General features: G+C 38.2%; 1 long non-coding RNA gene across 1 annotated transcript; it reads right to left on the bottom strand.

Annotated features, from left to right (window-relative positions):
* Positions 1 to 1,315: 1,315 nt before the first annotated feature.
* Positions 1,316 to 20,653, bottom strand: LOC123479577 (uncharacterized). Its single transcript, XR_008427029.1, has 4 exons — positions 20,530 to 20,653; positions 19,716 to 19,846; positions 5,895 to 5,987; positions 1,316 to 4,353 (listed from the first exon to the last, which is right to left on the bottom strand). It is a non-coding gene; the product is annotated as an uncharacterized lncRNA (long non-coding RNA).
* Positions 20,654 to 23,345: the final 2,692 nt, after the last annotated feature.

The raw sequence follows: 23,345 nt of genomic DNA, 5'->3' as shown, positions 1-23,345 counted from the left end.
GCACCGGCTGGCCGTGGCAGTATGAGGTGAAGGAGCCTACCCTGAATAAATAATCTCCCTTGTTCTCAAGGAATTTTTAGACTTAATGAGTAGAGTATATTGAACATAAGTGAGTAGTTTAAAAAAATATTCATTCCAGGAGTCCTCCAGATTTATCGTTTTGAGTTGCAGTTTCCATTGCCTCAGGATGGAGTTGGCAATAGCGGAAAATGGGGGAAGAATTGCTGGATTTGGAGGGAAATGTTTTGAGGAAGAAATGAAATGAAATAATATATGTGAATGCTCTTAGCACAATGTATGCTACTTTACACTTATCAACAACATGCATGCATATTTATTTATTGTATCACAGGTATGTGGCAGACACTTTATTGATTAACTTGCTGGTAAGAGCTTGGAGGTGGGAGGGAGTTGGATGTCACCAATTGTTTCTTAGTCAATCAACCAAACAGGTGGTGTGTATCTACCAGAGTAAGACTGAACCACATAAACTGAATTACATACGAAGGGAGAACATCAGAACCAGATTTGGGGTGCCAGGAACTGATTCTTTAAGGAAGCTGATATTGGTAGAATACTGTGACAGAGAGGACATTTTTTATACAGATTTTTGCAATTTATAGTATTTGTTTCTAGGAAATGAATGAAGGAACTACTGGCTTGGAAACATAGACAGCTGTCAAATTTCTATGATAGTAACAGACTGCAATTATTCAAAAACCAAAAGAGAAGCTTTCCTTTATATAAAATTTTGTCACATTGCTGGAATCAACTTATTGTACATAATGTGCAGTTTTTGTGATACAGTTATTGAAAAATATAATCTTAGCATGCATCTCTGGCAGAGTTAAATAACAATTAAGGAACCATGAATTTATCAAAACTGTATGTGCTTCTATTATATTGGTAAAACTGTCAGACGATGAGGGAATATAAAAGATTTTGAAGTTTTCTCCTTTAGGAACTTAAAATCCACTGGGAAAGACAGAGTTGTACATACACAAGTAAAATAATAGGTGTGGAATAGATAAGTAAAAATAAGTTATGTTGTTGAAATAAAGTAGGGAGCAATCATTTTTACTCTATGTTCAGGATTTAGAGACTATCTCTTAAATATTAAATGAACTATGAAGGAAAGCAGTGACACCTAATACTCTTTATTCTCCACTGAGCTCTGGATATTTGAAAATTACCTTAAGGCAGAATTGATTATATGTTTAGAAATCTGGATATTGACTTTCTCTTTTTCCATTTCATTGTTCTTAAGATAAAATTTTTTAATATTGTAGCTTTTCTGCCCATATCCTTTTCTATGGGCATTTATAACACTAAAAAGGATGCATATTCCTTGGTGTCCCGTCAAAATTGGATAATTTTAAGATCTTCAAAATCATGATGCGGGTCTTAGCTCCAGAAATACTTAGGGGAGCTAGAGAATATTTGGCACGCTCTTTGTCATAGATGCCACGAAACGCCTGTCACTTCAGAGAGAATGAGTATCAGAAAGTTCGGTTCTTGCAATACTCTTCAAAGAAGGGGTGTGGTGATTCTCTGCCGAATCTTGGTTAAAAATCTTGTGAAGTCTTGGTTAAAAAACTCTCACTGTGGCCACCAGAACTCTAAATGACCCTACTCTTGCCTGTCTTTCAATCTGTTCTCCATTCACTCTTCCATAGACACATTGCTTCTTTCTGTCCCTCAAAAAGATGACAGATATTTCTTTCCTTTTTTAGTGTCTTTATCTTGGCTGTGTCGAAATCCTCCAGATCTTTGTCCCACTGGCTTCTTCTCATCGCTTAGGTTTCAGTTCAAATGCGACATTTTTGGAGAGATCTTCGCTGACATTCCAGCCTTTCGTGTCATTTGCTTTAGGTTACAGGTAAAAGAAAATGTGGTTCAAATACACTTCAGCACAGGAAGCATTAGATTACACGAGAGAAAGTCCTGAGGTTGGTGTTTCAGGTGACCAGTTTGGTACCTCAACAAATTCTTTCCTTCTCTGCACTCTAGCTTCCGTAGCATCACCGTCCTTCTAAGGCTGGTTCCCTTCATGTTTCTAAAACGGTTCCAGAAAAAATCTGGGCAATACGATCCTTGTTAATGCAACAGAAGTACTCATTTCTGATGACTCTTTCTTAAAAATGAGAAAAACTTTTCTCAGATACTGGCAGGAAACATCTTTTACAATTCATTGGCTGTGATTCTGTCACATGATTATATGCTTGAACCAATCATTAATAAAGTGGGTGGGATTTACTCAAAATAATAAGAGTCCTTTCCCTTTGAGCTGAGGTCCATTCCTGAAACCACACATTGCTGCTGTTTGTCAAGAGAAGATGGAGTGGGTGCTGGGGAATAAGTTAAATGTTCATACTTTCCACACATAAAAAACTATTATCTTTTTACATTTACTGCAATTTTAAGTTATATACCTATTTATATTGTTATATATTATTATTTTCTGCTTCCCTCACTATAATTGAAGCTTCGTAAGAGGATGGCCCTTGTCTTATTCAATAATGTGTTTTTATTTAAAAAATTTCTCTGTCTCTCTTTCTGTCTTCCTTCCCCTCTCTCTATAATCAAAAGAAAAAAATATTTTAAAAATGCCCTGGTCTGTGTGGCTTAGTTGGTTGGCCATCATCCAACCAACACCAAAAGATCTTGGTTTCAATTCCCAGTCAGGGCACAGGCTTGGGTTACAGGTCCAGCTCCCAGTCATGCTTCTCTCTCAATTTGATGTTTCTCTCCCTCCCTTCCTCCCTTCCTTTCCCTCTCTCTAGACTCAATTAAGAAAAGAAATTTATAAAAAATATAGTTGGTGCTCAATAAAAATTTGTTGGATTCATGAACAAGCTTGAGACATATCACTCTCTCTTATAGTCTCTTGACTTCATGTGGATGGAAAATATTGCCAAAATATTATAAACTGGCTTTCTTTTTATTCCCTAGAGTCTTACATTCTCAGAGGAGATGCCCCAATCACCACTTGAAGATTCTTAAACAGAGGGGGGAGAGGGATAATAGGGGAAGGGCCATCAAGGAACATGTATAAAGGACACATGGACAAAAAGGGGGTAGTTTTGAGGGTGGAAGGAGGGGATCGGTGGGGCAAGGGGAGTGTGGTGGGGTGAAAATGGAGACAACTGTACTTGAACAACAATAATAAAAAAGTAGTAATTTTATCAGACTTGAGAACTTTTGAACTAGGCCTTGAAAAAATGAGTAAAATGAAAAGTAAATCACTTATTTAAAAAGAAATAACGGGGAAGGTGTAGAGAGAACAGGAACAATAGTAAGGAAGGGTGAAATCGCACGGGGTGTGCTAAGAAAGGCAAGCAGTGGCCTGTGGCCATGGCTGGGGTGCACAAGTGCCTGGGGCAGGGGGCTGGGAGAGAAACGGTAAGGTTACCTTTCCCCAGTGGCCTTTCTCAGGTATTTCACTGTTAGGGTCATCGGGTTCCCACTTTGTTCACCTTGGCCCATTTATGATTTGTTTTATATTATTATTTTGTAAGTATTTCTATTTCTGTATACTTCGTCCCTTAGGTGTATTTTGCTTTTTAGACTAGTTTGTAAACTTATGGATGGCAACGAATAGTTTTACTGTGTGTTGGAATAAACTTAACTGACCTAGCTATAAGGTAAGCTTCATAAAAGCAAGAACCTTGAGTGACTTTTGTTTTATTTTACCATTGCATCCTCAGTACATATGGAAAGCTCACATTAATATTGTAGATTAACTGAATCAAAGAGGGAATGAGCCAGAAAACCTACTTTTTAAAAAGTCAGGCTTCCCCTTCTTTATCATGTGATCTTGAAGGAGAATCAGTGAACCTTCTAAGTCTTGATCTCATTGGTCAAGTGGGGTTGATGAGGCTGCTGATAAAGCATTGTGCAGGGGCCTGGCAGGTGCAGGCCGCTCAGTGGGAAGACAGAGCCACGCTGGGAAAGGAACGTGCGGCACGAATGTGTATCGCGGTACTGGGACTCATTCTGAAATCAGTGGCTGTGATCCCGGAGAAAGGAGGACGGGAACTAGATATGATTGACAGTTTGGCTTCCAAATGGTAGGCCCTAACTCCCATTGTTGGCTTATCTGGACGATTTCAACTGCACATACACTAGTTTTAAAAAGTTACAAATTTCGCTGTAAGAAATGGAGATAAAGAGTTAGCTGAATAAACGGCGGTAGAGAGCCAAACAAAAGACTTCTAAAATTTCGAGATATTACATAATCGTTCCCAACTTTGGATGGACCTTTTTGTAAGCAGACACCTCTGGGTTTCCTTTCATTACTCTTCTCTTCCTCTTCCCATTCTCGCCTCCAGGGGAATGAAGAAATTTTCTTGCCTTGACGGAGAGGAAAGATCACTGGCGTCAGGGAACTTGGATTACAGCGCCAGTTCTCCACTAATTGCTTAAGTAACCTTGTGTTAACTCACAAAGCTGTTTTCTTTTTCTTCGTAAAATAAAGAAACTAAGAAAAACTCTGCGGTTCTTCTATTCTCTAAAATGTTATAATCCCTAAGCATCCAGAGGAAATGATGAATGTGAATCCCAGGTAACTTTTTAAGGTCGCTGAACTTCCTGAGTCCCTTATTCTATCACTATCCCTTCCCTTCTGCGCATATTTCTATGGAGTTCTTTCATTGTGGTTTTGAAAGGCTTACTTTAAGGAGTCATCTTGCTGACTAGTTTAGGGCATGTCCTGTCATCCACCTGGATGATGATAATAATAATAATAATAATAATAATAATAATAATAATAGCTATCACTTATATAACACTATAATCTGGGTACTATTCTAAGAACTTTAACATATTAACGCATGTAATCCTCACAGCAGCTTTATGAATAGATATTGTTGTGATACTTTCTATATGAGTAAGCTGAAGCAAAGGGGAGCTATGTAATTTGTCCAGAGTCATACTGCTATTACGTGCCAGAGTGGCAACTCAGAATCAGACTGTTTTATCACTGCACACATGCTAAAGTAATGAACTACACTGGGCACAGGGGAAAGCTAGCAAGAGGAGATCCACAGCCCGCAAGCACAGAGCCAGATTCCCAGCTCAACGTGTCAGGTACACAGTGCAGGGAAACTATTCAAACAAATGAACGACCAAAAGTCTGAGTCCTGGCCCATAGACCGGCTTGCTATCAAAATTTTGTCTCTGGGATTGCTTGCCAAGATGTGACTTTAAATATAAAACCAACAAAATGAAATCATTTCTTGGAGAATGTTTTTGTGGTTTACTACGGAATGCCAAGTTAAAAATATCTGTCTTACATTTTTAAGCACATGTGTTGTAGTAATTTTATGGGGTAATGAGTTGGCTTCCATTAAAGATATTTTATTTTTACAGGGGCTGGGGCTGGAGAAATGTTATGTGGCAGGCAGTGAAATATCTTACTTTTTCAGATTGCTTTAGTTAATCACCTACAAGTGAATTTTCTAGGAACTGTGACTTTAACCATTTGACTGCTATCAGTTTTAGTGGGTTGTGGCTGAAGATTTTGGACATAATGGCAGTGGACCCAGGGGCAGGAATGGAGGAGTTCAGGATATGAGGAAAATGATGAGAGTAACAGAAGAAATATAGGACTTTTGTCTCAACTTTAAAACTTGAATGGGACTTAAAGTCCATTCATTGGATTCAGTAAAAAAATAATCCAAAATGTGACAATAGCTAATAAATGGAAACAGTTGTATTTTATGAAAGTTAGTGAAACCTCACTGTCCAGTTTATCACGTGACAGATGTTGTGTTGTCTACCCAGTATCTATTCTCTCTTTCTTCCTTACTTACAGAAGCCAAATTTTGCTACTAAAATATTCCATTTCCTAGATTATTTCGCAACCAGAGGTGGCCATGTGACACCATTATTACCAAAGAGATATAGGTGGCACTTGGCTGAGGATTTCTGGAAAGACAGCTCCTTCCCAGTCCTCCTAAGCGGTGGCCTGGAGGATCAACAGCCATCTGTTGGGAAAGAGAAATGAGTTATGATGGTGGTAGAGAAAAATGGAAAAGATATTAATTTTTGATTTTTTGTAGCATGTATGCAGCTACCCTGGACTGTTTAGGAGCAGCATTCTTCTTGTTTTCTGAAAAAGAAAAACATCTTTTTGATATGTAAGCAAATTCTGAGGCTGATGGAGATACTCTCACAGTGCGTTTTCCTCTTACCTACTCCCTTAGAGTGACCCCAACTTTTAGGGCTGACGTATTTCCACCTAGCGGTGTCTGTACGTAGGGGATATAGTCACACATCATTCCATTCATTGTAACTGTTATTCTTGAATAGGGCAAACCATTCTCGACTTATTGGAGAAAGAAAAAGGCTTGCGACCTAAGACAAGATCAGTTGTGACAGTCTGTTTGAAGTTGAACATAATAAACATATTAGTCAGTGGAGTCAAAGAATCTAATGAGCATTCTACCAGGAAGGCCACATAAACATGAACGAGCTTGGTGCCTAATCCTTACCTAAGAATGGGATATGAGAAATGTCACCCATGGGATGCCCAGGGCCTTCCGATAGAGAAAACTCTACAAAAGTCTGGTGGCAGCCTTCCGTGTCCTGGGACTAAAATGCAGTCCATCGGGGCAGAATTCCTCTGAGGCTAAACATCAGTAAGACATGAGATATTCGATCAGAAAGTCCTGTTAAGGAAATTTTAAAGAACTCTGAAGGGAGAGTTTAGGAGTTACTGGGCAGTTAAATGTGGGCTGTTTAAGTAGTTCACCTGATGCTACTAAGAAGGAACAGCTTGATGCTGAGAGCCTGGCTGTTGAATATGGCAGATTAGGAAAATCTTTGATAGCATCACTGCACTTAAACTAACACCAGCCTGGGCTTCTTTTTGTATGAGCCAAATAAATCCTTTACTTTTTGAAGCTACTGTTTGTTGGGGTTTCTGTTATTTGACATGGACACATTTCCCTCTTCTCTCTCCACTGGGTGAGTGCCCCATAGATATTTGATAAGTCAGAGAAATATCTGGGTGAAACACAGGCCTTGTGGTAGAAGAGTTGGACTTTGACTATCTAGGGCTCTATGGTGTCTACTTTCTCTTTGTTCAGTAATATTTAGGCTCATTATATTCAAATGAATAACGGTTTTTTAAAAAATTATTGAATTCATTGGGGTGACATTGGTTAATAAATTTATATAGGCTTCAGGTGTACGATTCTATGACACATCATCTGTATATTGCATTGTGTGTTCGCCATCCTAAGTCAAGTCTCCTTCCCTCACCATTTATCCCCCTTTACCCTCTTCTACCTCCCCCTACCCTCTTTTCCCTCTGCTGATCACCATTCTGTTTTCTGTGACTATGAGAGTTTTGTTTGTTTGTTTGTTTACTTAATCCCTTCACCTTTTTCACCCATCCCCACAATCCCCCTCCCCTCTGACAGCTGTCAGTCTGTTATCTGTATCTATGGGTCTGTTTTTATTTTGTATATTAGTTTATCTTTTTCATTAGATTCCACATATAAGTAGAATCACATGGTACTTGGCTTTCTCTGACTGGCTTATTTCACTTAGCCTAATACTGTCCAGGTCTATCCATACTGTTGCGAAAGGTAAGATTTCCTTCTTCTTTACAGCCGAGTGGTATTTCATTGTGTAAATGTACCACCGCATTTTTTTTTGTTTTTTGTTTTTATCCACTCATCTGCTGATGGACACTTAGACTGCTTCCAAATCTTGTTTGCTGTGAATAACACTGCAATAATAGTTTCTTTACAACTTGAATTGGCTTGAGATATCCCAAGGAAATGTGAGCATTTTGATATTTTCAAGACAACTTGAGGAACACAGGATGGAATACAGAGAAGGAAGGCGAAGTAAAGAAAAGAAGCAGATGGGCATTGGATACCCACAACAGGGCTACAAGTCAAGGGCTACATGGTGCAAGTCATCCTGTCTTCTTTTTGATTTCGCGGAGCTGCTGTTCAGGCATATTTTGTTAAAAACATTTTACATTATCAGAAATCAGAAAGTCAAAGTGGGCAAAATTCCTTACAAATAAGTGGCAGAGCCAATTTCATATCCAGGTATTCTGACTGAGCATCCAGATGTTCTGCGTCCTTTGCTCCAGAAGGTGGCATTTCCTTTACTATACCAGGCAGTTGTCTAACTTGTCCATTGATCTGAAGGGAGATGTTATCTCCATCTGCCAAGGCCCTTTATGATACAAATATTCTTGAAGAGTGAATATGGTGCTAGGGCAGCCGGTGCCTTTGCTTGCAAACAGTGCAAAAATAAGGCAAGCCCATGGAGAATTATCTTCTAACAGCACGTACCTTTGCTCTGTTTCTCCCCCTTTCTGACACCCCTCACCACAGTTCCACGCTTGTGCCCCTCTGTCTAATGGCCTGGGGACTTTCAACTTACTTAGTCCCTCTTAACATTGAAGAAAAGTTTTAAAGACTCATTTTAGGCAATAAAATATTTAGATCATATCCCCAAAAGTTTTCATATGATCTCTTCAGGCAACAAAAGCATAAGCATTAATCCATTAGCTCACTTATGGATTCAGTACTTATGGTATAGCTACTGTGTAGCAGGTATTAAGTCCTTTCATTTTAGGGCCCGCGGGTTTTACTACGTCAACAAATTAGGCACTCCGATGCTAGTGAACATAAAGAAGCAACACTATGAAGTATGTGTGAATTTTACTTGACAGAGGCTCAGTGCTTTTCCATTGGATGGTCTAGGAAGGCCTCAGTAAAAAAGTGAAATTTGAGCTAAGAACTCATGGATAAGAAGGAGTCAGTGATTGAAATAGCCTGAAAAAATATTTTATACAAAAGTATTAGTAAAAACAAAAGCCCTGAGAAACCAGTCCTAAACCTATTAGGTGGAGCCAGGTGAGACTGCTAATGTGCATGAGTCTCCCTCATCTTCCGTTTCTCTTTCCAAAGTCTCAGTTTCGCAAGGTCAATCACAGTCTTAAAATATTCAATGGAAAGTTCCAGAAATCAACCATTCATTAGTGATAAATTGTGAGCTGTTCTGAGTAGCAAGGGGAAATCTCACACGGTGCTCTCTGGGATGTGCATCTCTCGCTGTTCAGTGTATCCACCTGGCTCCCCACCCTCTCATCACGTCCTGACCGTCTTGGACATCAGATCCACTCTGCAGAAGCGCAGAGCCTGTGTTCAAGTCATCCTTTTTTACTTCAAAGTGGCCCTACTTTCAAGAGTACTGATGCTGGCAATTCGGATATGCCAACGAGAAGCCATAAAGTACTTCCTTTAAGTAAAAAAGTAAAAGTTCTGGGTGTAATAAAGAAAGAAAAAAATCATTTGCTGAGGTTGCTAAGATCAATGGTAAGAATAAATCTTCCATCCATGAAATTGTGAAAAGGAAAAATAAATCCATGCTAGTTTTGCTGTCATGCGTCAAATTGCAAAAGTTATGATCACAGAGTGTGAGAAGTGCCTTAGTTAAGAAGTAAAAGGCAGATGAGGTTGGACATTTCATTCAAAAACTCTTGAGATTCAGTATTATTGTCTTCTCCTTGTCCCTGCCTATGGGAAAATATGTGCATAGTGTGTTAGATTTGAGTTATCAAGAATATACTTTTTGTACTCTATAGGAATGCTAAATAAGTTTTTGTGTGTTTATTTTACCTGAGAAGTTACATTTAGATTCTCAATTTTAGGAGTTTATAAAGTACTTAGCAGCATCAAACAGTCAAAAAAATGTAAAGAGCATTAAATTTGTGAATGAAGGATTACCAGAAAACGTGTTCTGATTGACAGCAGTGAGTTGCTGCCAGAAAGCATTGCACCTAACTGAAGACTTTAACAAGGGATCCCCTGAAATGAGCGACCCCAAGCCATTTACTGTAAGTAGGGGACAGTTCCACAGATTTGGAGTGAGCTTGGCATTTAATCACATCACATCATTACAAGAAGAAGGGGGAGCACAGTACAAGGTATTTTGACAGAAAGAGTGTTCACATATCTTTTATTACAGCATGTTTTTATCATTGTTCAATTTTATTATTAATGTTGTTAATGTCTTCCTGTGGCTCATTTATAAATTAAACTTTATCATAGGTATGTATGTAAAGGAAAAAACATAATATATATAGAGTTTGGTACTTGGTTTCAAGCATCCACTGGGGGGCTTGGAATATATTGCCATAGATGGGGGGGACTACTTCACATGCAAAGAGGCGTATCTTGGATGTTTTAAATAGTTTGACCTGTAAATGTTCACAGGCACATGCTATAAAAATTACATGTTTTTGTATTTATTTACATAATCCCATTGAAAATTATTTTTAAATTCTATGTTACTAACTTTGAAATTAACTCAATGCATAAAACTGTAACAATGTATTTTTGAGGGTCTTAAATTAATCAATAGGTTAACAGTTTTAGAAAATTGCTTAACCATTTGCAAGAACTCTGAGAAACCATAGACATATATTAATGCAAACTTAGCAGATTAAATAACTCACTAGACCAAACTGACCTAAGTGAAACTCTATTGGATACTGGAAATTGAAAGAGGAGGAAACAATAGAAAAAATAAATGAAAACTCTGGATTATCAACAAGCTTTAGTCAACATGGATGAGTTTAACATAGGGAATATGTGTTTTAATTGTGGCTTTTCTGAGGCAAAATATTGGAAATAAAATATTTCACTAAAAACTGTTAATTATGTTAAGGGTATGGACTTTACCTCTAGGTATTTTTTCTCTAGAACTTTAGGTTCTACAATCTAAGAGATACCTTACAAAGTTTATTCCAATCATAAAAACAGATATTTCGCAGGATCGTATGTGATGGTTATTTTTATGTGTCATCTTGACTGGGTCACCAGCTGTCCGGATATTTGGTGGAACATTATTCTGGGTTTGTCTGTGACGGTGTTTCTGGCTTAGATTAACATTGAAATCAGACCGAAAGCAGTCTGCCCTTTGCCAATGTGGGTGGGTCGAATCTCATCTTTTGGAAGGCTGAATAGAACCAAAGGGGAAAATAAAGGAGCGTTCTCTCTTTCTACCTGACTGATTTCGAGATGGGCATCAGTTTCCTCCTGCACTCAGACTAGAATGCACAGGACCCGCCCTCCCAGTGTTCAGGCTTCAGCTTCCACTGGAACTGTATACCGTTGTGGGTCTTGAGCTTGCAAATTTGCAAATGACAGATGGCAGGGAGGACTTGTCAGTCTCCATAATTCTGTGATCTGATTCCTTACAATAAATCCCTTCATATATGCACACATATAAATGTATGTATATATGTATATATACACACATATAAATGTATATGTGTGTGTGTGTATGTGTGTATTTCCATTCTGCTTCTCTGGAGAACCTTGACTAATACTTCTCTCTAGTAATTTAATGTTATTTTTTCTTTGTTATATTTTTATGGTTGTCCTTGTTTGGGACAACTTTATATCCAAGGGGACTATAGACAGCTTTGCCTGCTGAGTCTAAGCGGGACACTGCTAGCAGTGAAACGGCACCAGCATGTTAGTGGTGATTGGACCTCAGTTCATCAACCTTGGTACCTGAGTTCTGGCTAAGAAAGAATTCAGAGCCAAATACAAGCAAATGTTTATTTAGAAAGTCATAAAGGTAGAAGTGAGACGTGGGAGAAGGGAGCCAGCTGGGCTGCCTGGCTCAGGAAGCAAGAGTCAGAGGCAAAAGGAGGGCCCTTGGAACTCAGAAGAAAGAAAACAAGGATGTATGGGCCTGGGGAAAGGAGAAGGGGAAAGGCTCTGGTGTGCTTCAGTGAGAGAGTACCTGAGAAGGGGGTGGGGAAAGGCCACAGGCATGAGACAGAGAGAGAGAGACAGAGAGACACATGCTAATACATTCCTGTTCACAGTAAGACTGACATCTAAAAAAATATTGCTGGAATTTTCTAAGGCAGTATTTTATGATAGGAATGAACTTTGTAAGGTATATCTTAGATTGTAGAACCTAAAGTAAAACTACCACCTTGAAAAATTAAGAGATCAACTAGAATTTGAACCTTGGCTCCACAAATAATTGCTGTTCTCTGAGAAAGCACATTAACCTAGCTCAGCTTCATTTCTTCACCTGTAAAATGGGTATAACGATATCTATCTCAAAGAATGGCTGCAAGGATTAAGCAAACTCATATATATAAATTTTGTAACATAAGAATGACACATGGCAGTAGTTAAATAATAATTATTATTATCATCTGCATAAAGCTGTGTCTGCCTGAAATTTTCTAATAATTGCTAACATGCTCAAAGGTTAATAAGTTTATGCAAAAGTTTGTGAGGCAATAAACAAGTACAGGAACAGAAGCTACTTATGTAGAGAAGATAGCATTATCTTTTAGGGAAAATACAGAGGTTAAATAGCAGTATTTCCACACCTAGTCGGATCAGCTATAGCAAAAGGTCAGGGGCCAGCATAACTAATCATAGTGGGAGTCGGGGAACTCCTGGGCTGGGTCATTTAAATAGGCTCTGCTAGCCTGAGTTCCATGGAGGCAGAATGCAGATCATTTACTTCTTAGTTTTTGTGCTTTCATGAGACAGGCATTGGCCGAAACTTTTCCCATTCTTGCTCAGAATAATCCTCCGAGTTAGATATTATGATTGTCCCTATTTTACAGATGAGGAAACTGAAGCACATATGGGTTAAGTGGTTTGTTCAAGGTCAAATGAAGTAAACTGGGGAGCCAGGTCGAGAACCAAAGCCCACATTTTAACCACCAAGACGTACCGCCTCTCATCCACTGAGTGCATCTATTAATGTGGGGTAAAAGAGGCTTCCGAATGCAATCTTTTTGTATTTGCTATTTTAATGTAAACATTTGTCCAGAAAGAAGAAAAGAGATTACTGATATCATAATCACATTCTCAAAAGTTATCCAATTTTTATTTACCAAACTCTTATTATATCCCATCTCAGTGATTTTTTTTTAGAACTGATGAAAACTAAGCACTCTCTATATAAAAATGTTCTCTTGCAGTTTTAGGGACTTCACAGTCAACCTGATAGTGTTCAAATACCTTAGGTTAAGAATTTCCTCAGATATTTCACTCAGTCCTCAGAATAATCCCGAGAAGTAGGTATAATTACACTCTTCTACCAATGGAGAAACAGACTAGAGATTGAAAATAATTTGTTCAGTGTGACGTCACTGATGAGAAGCAACTCTGAAACTAAACTCAGGTGAATCTGGGTTCAACTTTGGTCTATTTCAGTTATACATACAACTTCATATCTAGTTTTTTATTTGTTTGTTTAAGGTTTTCTATCACCTGCCGTCTGATTTTCCCCCCTTAAATTTCTGAGAAATTAAAAAGAAAATGATCTGATTTCTCTGGTTGTCCTGTGGCAATTATAATTTGAACTTGAAAACCTGGACTATAAAAATGAGATGATTAAAAGCGTCTGTCTGCTAGGAGGTTTTGACTTTGGAAAATAATGCCTCATTAGCTGACACAGAGAGGCATTCTCACTGCATGCCTTCCTTTGATTTTGCAAACCGGGCACTGGTGTTATGGCTTGATATAGCTCTGAGGTCAGAGTTTATGGTAAGTTAATGCAGTTCAGGGTTTGGCCTAAAACACAGATTGGCTTTCGATGCAAAAGTATATCCAAATTGTATGAAATTTTAAGTGGTGTAGTACAAATCAAAAAGTACAATTAAGTTCCTAGGATAATGCTGGAAATGACTTCTGGCTTGGGAAATGGGACCAGGTCCAAAAGGACTGTGAAGACTTTAGGCTTTGGGAAATCATTAGAGTGACATTACAATTTCCACAGTTGCTTGAAGAATTCTAATTGAAATGAGAAATCAGTCAAAGAATAAAGAACAACCCATTCTTCATTATTTTTTCCCTGGGGCTGGGGGATCCTGGAAGCAAAATTCATAAATTAGTGCAATCACTGACATGCAGTTGAAAATTAATTGACATCTTATCTATAGTAAATTTCTATTGTAGCTTTAATCTTTAATGAAAATGAGAACTGTGCATTGTATTTCACTCCCAATTGACCATGGGGGAAAACAATGTTTCACAACATCTATCCTTTTCAAGTTTTGAAAGAAATTAGCTTTGTGGTCTTGAATCAAAACCAGTGCTGCAAATAGATTCCAAATAACAAAGCTTTCCCATAATAGAACGTCTGACTGTGTTCAACTTCTCTTGAGAACCAAGGTCTCAAGATCAACAGTTCATTTCAAACTGCCTTTTTATTTTTATTTTAAAAAAATTTTATTGTTGTTCAATTACAGGTATCCCCATCCCCCCTGCCCCTTGCTCTCTCTTAAATGATGAGAAAAATCTGTAAAATAAACGTGTCATTTCCATAAAGGAATGTGACTATGCAGAAAGTGCGGGGATTCACGGGCCACCGCAATCATGAATCCTGACACTGTTTCTTTCCTTAGATGTTTTCCCTCCTGATAGCTTTATTGAGGTATAATTTACATAACATAAAATGCGCTCAATGTAAAGACATAATTTAATAGTGTCAGTACATTTGCAGAGTTGTGCAACAACTGCCATAACCCAGTTTTTAAGCACTTTTCTACCATTCCCCAAAGTTCCCTCGTGACCTTGTCAGTTTAATTCCAGTTCCATACTCAGCCTCAGGCAACCACTGATTTTTTTTTCTCCCATCTCTATAGCTTTGTCTTTTCTGGACATTTTAGGGAAATGTAGTTGCACAAAATGTAGTCTTTTGTGTGTATGGCCCCTTCAACTTAGCACAGTGTTTTGAGGTTCATCTATGTTGAGGTGGGTCAGTAGCTCATTCTTTCTTTCTTGCTAAGTATTATTCCATTGGATGGATAGATTAAATTTCGTTTCTCTATTCACCAGTTCATGGACATTAAAATTGTTTTATGTTTTTGCACAGTATGAGTGACACTTCTGTGACCACTCACATACAAGTCTCAGTGTATACATATATTTTCATTTCTTTTTGGTAGATAACTAGGGGTAGAAACATTATGGACTGTACTGTATTTAGAGATGATGCTTTTAGAGAAGTAACTCAAGTTAAATGAGGAGATACTGTGGGGCCCTAATGGAATATGCCTGGTGTCTTTGTAAGAAGGGGCATCCTCACCAGGGATGCATGTACATAGAGGAAGGGCAGGGCAGACTTTATGGACCCCTTTGACAATCCAATATGGAGTCACGGCTGTCATGGCTGTCACGGCAAGTGCTATGTCAAGACTAAGTTAATGGGGTGTAATGGGAATGCCCTTGGAAGAGGCCCAGAATTCCCCAAACCACAAGTCTGGACACTTGGTTAAGGATTCATATCTGGATGCTGATATGAGTGGGACCTCCACCCCTGATGGACTATTTGACCTCCATAAGAACACAGAACTCCAATCACCCAATGCTCGAGCACAGATCATGCCTGAAGCCCTGCCAGACCTCTACTCCACCAGACACGCGTGTCGTTGAGACCTGCGGAGGCCATTAGTGACTGGGACTTCATGCTGGAGGCTGGCTTGGATAACTTCTACTGTGTGTGCCCCCTTTCTGTGTGTAACCTGCATATGACTCTTTTGGCTTATTGGGGAGATTTCCCCTAATAAACCTGGCATTGTGGAAAGACACAAATGTGTGTGAGTGACTCTCTTCAAGGATGCTTTCTTGTTCATGACACACGTGACAAAGGAAAGTCCACATGAGAACACAGCAAGAATGCAGCAATCTCCAAGCCAAGCAGAGAGGTATTGGGAAAAACCAAACCTGCCCACACCTTGATCTTGGACTTCCAGCCTTTAGAACTGTGGAGAAAATTAATTTTTGTTGTTTAAGCTTTCTGGCCTGTGGTAGTATTTTTTTTTTTTCATGGCAGCCCTTGCAAACTAAGTCAGTAAGTTTAACTTTTTTAAGAAACTGCCAAACTGTTTTCCAAATTGACTATACCATTTTTATCTTCCCACCAGGAAGTTCCAGTATTGTAACTCGATGCTCTCTGTCTTTTTGATTATAGATATTCTAGCGGGCGTGAAGTGTTACTGAATTGGCACGTCCCTAAGACTATGCTATTGAGCATCTATTCACATGCTCATTAGCCATTTGTTGTCTTAAGTCCAGTATATACATTTTAAAATGGATTTTGCTGTTGTTTTCCTATCTAAGAACTCTTTGCATAACCCATGATGTTCTCTTGTGTTTTCTTCTATAAGTTCTATAGTTTTAGCTCTAACATTTAGGTCTATGATCCATTTTGGGTTAAGGTTTATGTATGATTAAGGTTCTTTATTCACTCAATTTCATATATTGTAGATATTTAATTGTCCCAGTAGAATTTCCACCGTAGAATTGCCTTGGCAATTGTGTTGAACATCAACTGATTGTAAATGTAATGGTTAATTTTTGTTTTCCCCATTCTGCTCCATTGATCTAGATGGTCAGTAGCTCATTCTTTCTTTCTTGCTAAGTATTATTCCATTGGATGGATAGATTCAATTTCGTTTCTCCATTCACCAGTTCGCGGACATTAAGAAACTGCCAAACTGTTTTCCAAATTGACTATACCATTTTTCAACCTGAGGCTGGCGTGGCTTAGTGGATTGAGTACCAGCTGGTGAACCAAAGGGTAACAGGTTCAATTCCCAATCAGGGCACATGCCTGGGCAGTGGGCCCAGGTCCCCAGTGAGGGTCACGTGAGAGGCAACCACACATTGATGTTTCTGTCTCTCTCTTTCTCCCTCCCCTTCCCCCTCTCTAATAATAAATAAATAAAATCTTTTAAAACAAGTTCTACTAGCTTTCAGATCTAATCTTTATTTTATAATATCCTATAATTTTTATTATGGTCTTTATTTTTTAAATGATTATCTTTAATTATTTTATATATACTTAGGTTAAACATACCTTTGGAATGTTTCATATGGCATATCAATTCTCATGTCACTCCTGATTTTTTATTGTAAGCTCATCTTCAACCACTTCCTGCCCTCCACCACTGTGGGCATCCCGTGTTCACAAGCTGTTAGGAATATCTCCACATAACATCTTTATAGGCTTTTGGCAGGTGCCTCTCAGGTTTTCATCCTCAGGGAGAAGTATTTTCATTAATTTATTAGCTTGAATAGCTTGTTATGGATGAATATTTTTGTCCCCCCAAATTCATATATTGATGCTCTAGCTCCCAGTGAGACTATATTTGGAAATGGGGTCTCTAGGAAATAACTAAGATTAAAGAAGTTTATAAAGGTGGAAACCTGATCCTATAGGACTAGTGCCTTAAAAATAAAGTTATTTCTCTCTTTCTCTCTCTCATTTGTGTGCATTCACCCAGACTATGTGAGGACAAAGCCAGGAAGAGAACCTTTACTAGAAAATGAATTAGATGGAATCAGAACCAGCAGGGAGGTGGGAGGGGGTAATGGGGGCAGGGGGGTGGGTTTTCAGGAACAACTATAAAGGATACATGGACAAAACCAAGGTGGGGTGGAAGCAAGGGAGGGAGGTGGGGATGGCTGGGGTGGGAGGGAGTTGTGAGGGGTAAATGCAGACAACTGTAATTGAACAACAATAAAATAATTTTAAGAAAAGAAGAAAATGAATTAGATGGAAAATTGATGGACTTCTAGTCTTCAGAAATGTGAGAAAATACATTTCTGTTATTTAAGCCACTCAGTTTATGCTTTTGCTATGGCAGCTGAACTAGTACATAGTTTAGTGAAAAATAAATTTTGATGCTACATTTACATATGGCATAAGCCCCAAATTTTGGTTTCTAATGTTACGGTGTTCTTTTTTTTTTTTTTTTTTCTTTTGGTCAGAATCAGACTTCCTTGCCTTTTCTGAGACTGAGCTTTTTTTTTTTTCAGTCCCACTTACATGAAGGAGGCTTCTGTAGTAGTGTCCTAGCTTTATGCTGGGATCCCAATTTCAGCTTTAAGCTCTTATGCTCCTAGGTAAGGAACAAACCCTAGAACCTAGATTATAGGACCTATATCAGCGCTTTCTCTTACCTTTTCCCCTATGACTTCCCTTCTCTTTTTCTGGAATCTGAGATTTCCATTATTTCTTCAGAATCCAGCTTTTATTTATTTACTTATTTTTGTTGCATTTTATCCAGCATTATTATGTGTTTTTGAGGAGGGGAAAAAACCTGTGTTAGATCGATTATTCTTGTGGCCAAAATCAGAAGTCTCCTCTTCCATATTTTTGTATGTTCATTTTGTGCAAAGTTAGCTACAACCATAGTGGGCTTTCCCTGGCTAGTCATTGAAGACTCAGTGGCTAATGCTGTTATAATCAGCTCATTCATCTCATACTAGATTCAGAATTTACAATAAGAAGTAATTCCTTAAGGCAAGAAGCAGAGTTTTTCTAAACAAATGAAGAATTTCCTAAATTATATTTAAATCAACTCAAAAAAATATGCAGATGTAATCGCTGCTTTTTGGAAACCATGCTTAGACACATTTTTTCGGTTTCCACTGAATTGCCGTCAGTGTTCCCAGGCCTCTGAGCATTGTTAATAGGCAGGGAAAAATGGAGAGTGGATATATAAGAAGGAAACTCGAGTCATAAATACGCCAACTGCATTTCAGCAGTATTAATTACAGACACTTGTGGATGACAGAAAATTAAAATACTCCTTTACAAGTTGCTGGATTTTTAACCCCCCACTTGCTCTCTTATTAAAATGTTGCACTGTGTACTTTGGCAAGAGCTGAGTGACATTACTCTGAAGGTACCTCGAGCTGAAACACCAGCCTCAAGAGTCCCACCACCAGCCTTCCCACATACTGCGTTCTATTGGAAGATTGCCATGTCTCTTAGGCTATTTGTTGAGACCAAAGAGAGTTAAATTGAAATCTTTTAAAGCTTTTCTATTCTTCTGGAAATGGTCATTATGGATTAATGTTAGAGTACACTTAGGCCTAAATACATACAGAATGAATGACTTATTCAACGTAAGCCAAAGTTTAGGCAAGCAATTCTCATTGTATATGATTTCTTATGAGTGAAAGAATTGTGTGTGGTGGAGCAGAAGAATATGGGCTTGACAGTCATAAACACAGCTTCGTCATCCATCTCTGGGTGACCCTTGGCATGTTACATACAGAACATCGGGTTCCTCACCTGTAGCATACACATAGCGTAGGACACAGCAGTTGTGAGAACTCGAAAATGAAACAGATGTACAGCATTGGGCCCAACCCTAGATGCTCAATAAATGTTGCCTTTCTAAAACTCTGAATTAAGTGCTCCAGTTAAAAGACAAAGATGTTTTAGACAGAATTTATAAAATATCCATTATAGGCTGTTTATAAGAGAACTGTTGAAAACATAAAGTTTCAAAAAGATTGAAAATAGAAGAATTTTTAAAAAGATATATACCATAGAAAAACCAACTTAAAAAGCTGATGTAGTTATTATCAGATAAGCAGACTTTAAGGTAGCATTATATTGGAATGGGTTGCTTCATAATGATAAAAGGCTCTACTCACTAGAAAGATTTAATAATTCTAAAATTGTATTTCACATACAAATTACAGATTTGCAATTTGTGTGATTTCTTTTCTTGGTCTAAATAAACATATTAAAAATTTGAACTAATTTATAGAACTAATTAAAAATTTGAACCAATTTTACAACTATAAATCTGAAAAGAACTTTGCACATCTTCCTTTCCAACACTTAGACTGCTGTGGAGGCTAGGACAGAGTGAGTCAGTCAAGTTCACTCACCAGTTACCTTGAAGCCCCACTTCTAAATCACATTGATGGCCAAAGCTGGTGGCTTTCCGCTTCTTCTGTCATGCTGTTTAATGAAAAGGGGACTCCGTGCTGCCTCTGTGATATCAGAGGATTGTCTTTCTCTGGAGGATTTAAAACAATTTTATTTTACTTGTGATATTTGTCTTGTCTGTGCCCTCCAGCCTCTTGCCTGCCTTTTCCCTACCTGTGTGAACTGTTTTTGTTATGTTGCTTACTACCTCCAAGATTCACCTCTAGCCCCTTACCTCAGCCCAGGTACAAAGAACTTCATGGAGTTCCCCCTTCCCCGACAGGCAGGCAGTGCAGGGCAGACCTCTGTACTAGGGAAACAGCCAGAACTGTAGACTCCAAAGGAGAGATAAAACAGCCAACGAAGGGGAGAAGGTTCTGCAAAGGTCAGACTCTTAGGGAGAAAACGTCCCCCCTTCTCGAAGGGGACATGAATGAATTTTTTATCTAACCCACGCTCAGGAGACTGAAAATGAAGAGCATTAATAAATTCTTCTTTGAGAGGTGTGACTATAACAAGAAAGAATGAGTCATATTCTACTGTTTAGTCTATGAAACGAAGAACTGGCTTTTCCTTTGTTTCTTTCTCTCTTTCCCTCCTTAAAGGAACACATAGATGATTTAAGCAGGCTTCGATTACAACATACCTAAAATAATAAAGCAATTGAGCGGCAAAAAATCAGCTGAAGGTGTAAACCCCTCCAGACTGAATGACTGTGGCATATTTCATCCTCTCATTCTAAATCAACGCTAAGCAAAGCACAGAAATGTTTACCTTTGTCTGATCTCTAATTCCCTAAATTTATGTGGAATCATGCACAGATGCGCTGGAAACCGGCCTGGAAAAGCCTGGCATTTTAATTGATCCCAGAGCTTCTTGCCTCACGGCTCCTGCTGTGATGAAGTCTGCTACTTGTTCCAAAGATTCTCCGCCTGGTTGCCTAGCCACCAGCAGCTGGCCAATCAAGGTGTCCGCACGGAGCAGAGGAAGTAACCAATCAATTTTTTAATTTCCTTTTGTAAACGAGAGTGGATCAGGGTGGATTTGAAATCTCATTAGTCAAAAGTAAGACGTGCAGTGTGCATTTTAACATATGTATTAGTCGAATACATTTAGCATTAAGTCATAAATTTGAAAGCCCGTTTCAGACAAGTTTGAATGTTGAGTCACTAACTTATTTTTTAAATCAGTTTTACATTCTTACTAGCTCAATCTCTGTATAAAACTTCAATGGACTTCTTTCCCCTAATTTAACACCTGCCTCTTTGAAAATCTGCTTTTTATCACAATTTCCTTCCAGAGACAATAGCACCTCCTATTCCAAATCATCCAGATTCAATATATTAAGGCCGTAGTTAACTCACTTTTTGCCTGCATTCCTCAATCCACCCGGTCATCTGTTTTTTGTTTTTGGTTTCCCCCCTGATTTTGACCCTATTTTTCTGTTCCCATGACCAATACTCTGGTCTAAGGCCCAGATTTCTTCATATTTGGATTGAGAAACAGCCCTTGGCTCTGGTTCCTGTAACGCGTTCTACAAGCCACCGTCATCTGTCATCACTTCTCTGGAAAACCTTCGCTCCAATGCAGACCGAGACAAGCTGAAGTCAGCACTGATGGACTGGCATAGTCCAGTGAGTTCTTGCGTCTCCGAGTCTCAGTTTCCTTATTTGTAAACACACAGACAATTAGCTTAAAGGATATAACGTTTGTACTTAATAGGGCTCATGTACATATATATTATTTATTATATAAGTATATACAGGATGAGCAAAAGTAGGTTTACTGTTGTTCATATGGAAAATAAAAATAATTACTAAGTAATCATACAAGAATAAACGCTTTTGCCTACTCGCAGCTCTAAATTTACTATTTTTCAACCCTGCACATATGCACACATATCTTCTATTATTTTTATGTTCACTACTATTATGTAACGATCCCTCTTTCCTTGTATTTTCAAGGTCCTTCATAATTTGGCCTACACCCCCTCCGTCTATCTTTATTTGCAACCTCACCCTCCTCATACCGCTCTCCTTACCACCACACCCCCAGCGCTCTAATCAGAGAGCCTCCTCCCTGAACTTCACATCGAATGTCATTGCATTCACTGTGCCATCCCCTCGCTCTTCTTTGTTCTTTAAACTGAAGCACCACTTCCCGGAGGAAGGTTCCTTTACTGTAAGCTTCTAAAAAACCATGTTTACTTACTTCAGAAGACCGTTTTCCATTTGTAATTATACATTCTGGAATGGCTATTTAATTAATTGTAGACTCCGCAAGATTTCTGTGAGAACAGGGGCAGTGTAAGTTTTTGCCTACCACTCTGTGCCTAGTGCATAATATGATAAGTGCGGTGTAAATATTTGTTATGAAAATGTTGCTGAATTTATATAAATTGAAATATCCTCTACTCTTGGCCTTCTTTCAGACCTCAAAAATCTTATCTTCTGGAACACTTTATTAATTCCATTAGAGGAAATCAGTATTCAAATAAACATTTATTGAAATCATTTCATGTGCCCTACACTATGATGGGTAATATACAGGAATTATTTTCTCCGAATTTATGAGAAAATCTTGAATAAAAAGATAAAAATAAAATTCACTAAAAGCAACTGTTTAACTGTGTGTGTGTGTGTGTGAGAGAGAGAGAGAGAGAGAGAGAGATGGTGGAGTGTGGGGGGATAAGTATATGGAAAAAGCAGAATGAGGCAGAGTGGCCTAGCAGAAAACGAAGCAAAACACAAGGCTGAGAAACAAGAAACCTTCCATTTGATATTTAATCTTGGATAAACTCGAGTAAATCACTTCTCTCTTGATCTCATTCTTTGTCTTATACGAGCACATTGGACCAGCATTTCTTTGAGATGTCTTTAAATTCTGTGGGTCCAAACAAAACTTGTGACAATATTGACATATCACTGTGTTTCTGTTAACTCCTTTTACTCTGAGTGTCTGTGGATAATAAATGCATTCTATCATCTGTAGTTAGAATTTGTATTGTGCTTTTCTCTTGAATAGAGTAACATAAACATGGTGCCTCTCATGGTGCTACAATAGACATTATAACCACTGTTTTTCATTGATTCAGTTATTAGATATTGAACAAGGATCTGTGATCAGCACTGCTGAGGGACTGTATAGGAAATACAGAATGGGAGACATGTGGTCTCAGTTCTTAGGGGGCTGACTTACTGTGGGCTATATCTACTAAATGTAAGCTGCATATTTCACTACCCATTTTTAGAGTTGAGATCTCACACATTTCAGTATATGATTATTCACATTGTCTTATGATTATTGGTCTTCATTGTTACTTATGTGCACGTAATGTATGCCTATCAAAATCATACATTTCTTAGCAGCTGCCGTGTATGTGTGTATGAGTGATCCCAATCACAGAATTTTCATGTCAATTTTAATTTTAAATATTTTATTTTGTTTTAAGTGCACATAAGTTGTCAGACACTGCATCTTGATATATATTTAGAAATTTTCTCATTTATATGTATATGTAAGTAACGGTTAACTTATATTGAAAGCTTATTAGGTGCCTGTACCTATCATGGACTATTTTATCTAATACT

Source organism: Desmodus rotundus, chromosome 5 (genome assembly GCF_022682495.2).
Source record: "Desmodus rotundus isolate HL8 chromosome 5, HLdesRot8A.1, whole genome shotgun sequence".
Classification (NCBI taxonomy): domain Eukaryota; kingdom Metazoa; phylum Chordata; class Mammalia; order Chiroptera; family Phyllostomidae; genus Desmodus; species Desmodus rotundus.
Note: the sequence above shows the minus strand (reverse complement) of the source record. Positions and strands in the feature narration are given on the sequence as shown.